At 39.3% G+C, this 4,989-nt stretch overlaps 1 long non-coding RNA gene across 1 annotated transcript; it reads right to left on the bottom strand.

The window, feature by feature from the left end:
* Positions 1-382: 382 nt before the first annotated feature.
* LOC144586624 (uncharacterized) lies at positions 383-4,721 on the bottom strand. The gene is made up of 2 exons (XR_013541546.1): positions 4,605-4,721; positions 383-4,511 (listed from the first exon to the last, which is right to left on the bottom strand). It is a non-coding gene; the product is annotated as an uncharacterized LOC144586624 (long non-coding RNA).
* Between the last annotated feature and the right edge of the window lie 268 nt (positions 4,722-4,989).

Below are 4,989 nucleotides of genomic sequence, written 5' to 3'. Positions count from 1 at the left end.
TTAGTTCAGGCCAGACAATTCTGAGAAACAGATATATCTCATGGCCAGCTCTGATACTGCACCCTGAAAATAGAAAAGTACAAAAGGTGAAACCCATATTTCCCTTACACTATCTCATTCTTTATTTATTTTTTTCAGCTTCTCTACCCCCACCATCCCCAATGACTGAAAAAGGCAAAACACATGAAGGATTTTGGTTAAAATACCTCTGAAATGCCTTGAAATCCAACTGAGGAATAACCTTTGAAAATAAGTAGAAAACATTATTAAATACAAAAGTAACTTTATACAAGTTGCTTGTTATTACCTTTTGGATGTATCTTAGTCACACTTTCAGCACCCAAAAAGTAACTGTTTAGTTTGCTGAGTTTAAATTATCCCCTTTTCTTTTTCTAAATCCTTTCAATAAATCAATTAGGGCTGCAGGTAACTTTGTTCAATTTTCCAACATTGGAACCTTAAAAGATGTTACTAATATTTATCAAGCTGGACAATTGCTTCAGTTTGATGTTTAGAATCATATTTCAATTGATTCATTCCCCCTGCTTTTTTTTTTTTGGCAGAAGGGCAGTGGTGGACAAATTGATTAAGCTTATTAATTGATTTAATCCACTTGAATTTGAAAGGCAGCCACAGCAGATCACACACTGCAAATACCAGCCCTTGATTATGATTCTGTTACTTTTTATAGTGGATAATTGCATTTTTGAATGTGCTTTTTAAAATAGTTTTATGATCTGATTTAGCAAGTACATGCTTGTGTTTTTCAAATAGCTCTTAATGTGTGTTTTTGAAAGTCTGCTTTGAACATCCAGGTTTGTGAGGTTAGGAAAAGCATAAGCATGGGTTAATAAATCTTTCCATATTTATTGTATCCTTTAAACCATTAAGAGGCCTTCCACTTCTAAGGCAGCCTCAGATCCCACAGTGATATTACACTACAGTTACTAGTATCTTCTGCCATTGGCCATGCCTGATCATGCTGTGACTCAACACTGTCAATTCTTAAATGCTGTGCTGAGGAAAATGGGGTGTGTATTTCTTCCCCCATGTTTCTTTTGTATCATTATATTCAGGGCGCAATTACCTGGTACATTACAGTTTACTAGGATTCTCAATTTGATTCTGGGTGAATATGCTGAGAGTCACATTGGAGGTGACGTTATTCCTCAACTTTCTTTCTTTCTTTCTTTCTTTCTTTCTTTCTTGTCATAACAATTTGCTTTCTGAAGCAGAACAATCAGATACTTTTGGATTGCAGGGGATGCCAGACTCTGCAATCTGTTCAGTTTAGTTTGGTCTCTGTGCCACCAGTTCACATGCTTTTAAATAATATCAAGCTACAGCATAGGCTGTTTGTGAAATCTGTGTCGCGTGCTATGGGCTATGGTGCTAGGACTTTAAGGGAAGAATTTTAATATCACACTATCAAAATTCCCAGCGAAAGAGCAAAACAGCCTGCATTATTTAAAATAGTAAGGCAGAGTTGTAGGACTGCACAAGAAAACAGAGCTATGAAAGCCAACAAACAAAGGAGCTGGCTCTTGAAAAAAAGGTGTGGATAACAAAACATGCATTGCATCTATAAGCTGCTTCGAAAAGCCTGCTTGGACAGAAGATTTTATGCGTCTACAGACCAAGTAAGATTTATAATCTTATCCAGCATCCTGTTTCTAACAATGGATAGCTAAGTATCAGATTCTTGGCTTCTCTCCTCATCTGCAGTGATCATGGAGTCCAAGAAAGTAAAATCTGACACTGCCTCCATATCTTCCCCTTCTATTTCCCAGGAGGTGATGGGACCAGTGGCCATGATCTTCCTTTTTTTTTTTTTTTGATGTTGAGCTTCAGACCATTTTTTTTTGCACTCTCCTCTTTCACCCTCATTACAAGGTTCTTTCATTCCCCCTTACATTTCTTCTTTAAGAAATTCCCATAGTTTGTTGTGGTCCATACAGTCAAAGGCCTTTGCATAGTCAATGAAGCAGAATTAGATGTTTTTCTGGAACTCTCTGGCTTTCTCCATAATCTAGTGCATGTTAGCAATTTGGTCTCTAGTTCCTCTGCCCCTTCGAAATCCAGCTTGTACTTCTGGGAGTTCTTGGTCCACATACTGTTGAAGCCTACCTTGTAGGATTTTGAGCATAACCTTGCTAGCATGTGAAATGAGTGCAATTGTATGGTACAGTAGTTCTTTGGCACTGCCCTTCTTTGGGATGTAGACTGATCTTTTCAGTCCTCTGGCCATTGTTGAGTTTTCCAAACTTGCTGGCATATTGAATGTAGCACTTTAAGAGCATCATCTTTTAAGATTTTAAATAATTCAATTGGAATGCCATCACTTCCACTGGCCTTATTGTTAGATGAGCTTTCTAAGGCCCACTTGACTTCACTCTCCAGGATGTCTGGCTCAAGGTCAGCAACTACATTGTCTGGGTTGTCCGGGATATCCAAATCTTTTTGGTATAATTCTTCTGTGTGTTCTTGCCTCTTCTTGATGTCTTCTGTTTCTGTGAGGTTCCTACCATTTTTGTCCTTTATCATGTCCATCCTGGCACAAAAGGTTCCTTTTATATCTCCAATTTTCTTGAACACATCTCTAGTTTTACCCTTTTTATTATTTTCCTCTACATCTTTGCACTGTTCGTTTAAGAAGACCCTCTTGTCTCTCCTTGCTATTCTTTGGAAGTCAGCATTCAATTTTCTGTAACTTTCCATATTTCCCATGCATTTTGTCTCCTTTTCTCTGCTATTTGTAAGGCCTCATTGGACAGCCACATTGCTTTCTTGCATTTCCTTTTCTTTTGGATGGTTCTTCTTGCTGCCTCCTGTGCAATGTTATGAGCCTCCATCCATAGTTCCTCAGGCACTCTGTCCACCAAATTAAGTTCCTTAAATCTGTTCTTCTCTTCCACTGTGTATTCATAAGGGATTTTGTTAGATTATACCTGATTTAGGTTAGGCATCCTTCAGTCTCGAAAGACTATGGTAACATGCTCTGTATGGAGGACTTGGAACAGGTCTTCAGCAGAGTGGGCAACAATGGCTGCATCATCTGCGAAGAGGAAGTCCCACATGCATTTCAGTTGGACTTTGATCTTTGCTCTCAATCTGGAGAGATTAAAGAGATTTCCGTCTGATCTAGTCCGGAGATAGACACCTTCAGAGGATAGAGTGCTGTCCTTTGAAGATGCCGGCCACAGAGACTGGTGAAATGTTAGGAAGAACCACCTTCAGAACACGGCCAAAGAGCCCAAACTTTTTTTTCTTCCAAACTAGTGGAAATCTTACAGATCACTCTCAGTCTATGCCCTCCCATTTGCAGTACTCTTTTATTCACTGGGACTCCTAAATACCTCCAGATAGGTTTGCAGTATCAGGTTCCTTCTGAGAATGGCAAGAAAAAAAGAGGTGCAGGAGCTATCTGTGTTTTCTATCCTGCCGCTTTCCATGACCTGTTGCATATTGCAAACCATGCAAAAAATATATTTTGCAGAGCATTTTAAACTATGATAATAATATAGCAATAAAATAGATAAAGAGTTTTCATTGCCACAACTATAAATTTTGGCTGACCTTAAGAAGCCATTTAGAGAAAGCGTTTATTCCTTTGACTTTGATTTAAGGCTATGTGTGATAGGCAAATGGTTGCATTTGTTGTGTATATGTGTGAGTGTGTGTACATTGAAATATCCACCAGTGCAATTAGCCCTACCCAAAATAAACCAACAGAAAACCAAGTTAGTGTGTTCTGTGATTCTGCTGCATAAATTGCTAGTTTAGAATTATAACTTAGATGGGGATATCAGATCAGTCAGACAACATTGTGATGCATATTGTGATGCATGACCCAGCGTCCTATTAAGGAGAGCTTGATCGGTGGCCAGAGAGAAATTGGGAGCCTGAGTACCCCTAAACTGCTGGGTAGAGTCCTGTTGACCTCAGCCATGGTGTACAATAGACCCCTTCTCACACGTCTGTCCTAAAAAGATACTTGTCTACGCTTAATTAAGTTCAGCAAGAAGAAACACGTGAGCTCTGTAGTCCGAAAATCTACTAAGCTCAATAAAGTAGGACTCAGTAGCAATCTGTGGCCTTGCCTTCTCCTCTGGGAATGGCTGCGACAGGCTTTGCTGTTCAAGAAACCAAAAGATTTTATAATTGATCTTTTTATTGAAAAAAAATATAGATTTACAGAATAAAGTCTGTCCATGGGGTTTTCTTGGCAAAGATACTGGCGTGGCATTGCCAGTTCCTGCTCCAGGTGGATCGCGTTTAGTCGGAACTCTCGACTATGACCTGTCCATCTTGGGTGTCCCTGCACAGCATAGCCCATAGCTTCTCTGAATTACTCAAGTCCCTTCACCACAACAAGGCAGAAATCCATGAAGGGGAAAATGCCTGCAGTCTTCAATAAAGCCAGAATTTTCCCTTTAGTCTTCACTATTTCGATAGGTATAGTTGACCTCTTTATAATCAGTCTGGTGCTGTCTTTCTTCTTTAGTTTTCACCTGCCAGATTGACATGATAATAAGGACTTGAAACCAAGAGATATATCATTTCACAGCTGAACAGTACAATAGAGCCCCACAATGCAAACATACCATTTATCTGTGGTTATTTCCACCCATGCACTGGTCCAGGATCTAGAGTTTTTTCTCCATTTTGAGTGACAAGATAAATTCCTCAGATTATCTGCCGGAGTCCAGCTGAGTGATAACCACTGTGCAATAATTGCAAAACACTGGTGACTGATAGCTGCACCAAAGATAACACCATTATCCAATAATATTCATTAGTACTTTATGTTGTAAGGTCACAATGCTGAAAACATTACTGTGCTTCTGAAAATGTGTGTTCGATTGAGAGATGTCATTTAGGCAGCAATTCTGTTTCCAGTTCCTCGGGAATAAGTCCCACTGAAATGAGTGGGATTTCTCTGTGTAGAGTTTGTACTGTATGTGGGGGCTTTGGGGACTTGATGCTGTT

Source organism: Pogona vitticeps, chromosome 2, assembly GCF_051106095.1.
Source record: "Pogona vitticeps strain Pit_001003342236 chromosome 2, PviZW2.1, whole genome shotgun sequence".
Taxonomy (NCBI): Eukaryota; Metazoa; Chordata; class Lepidosauria; order Squamata; family Agamidae; genus Pogona; species Pogona vitticeps.
Note: the sequence above shows the minus strand (reverse complement) of the source record. Positions and strands in the feature narration are given on the sequence as shown.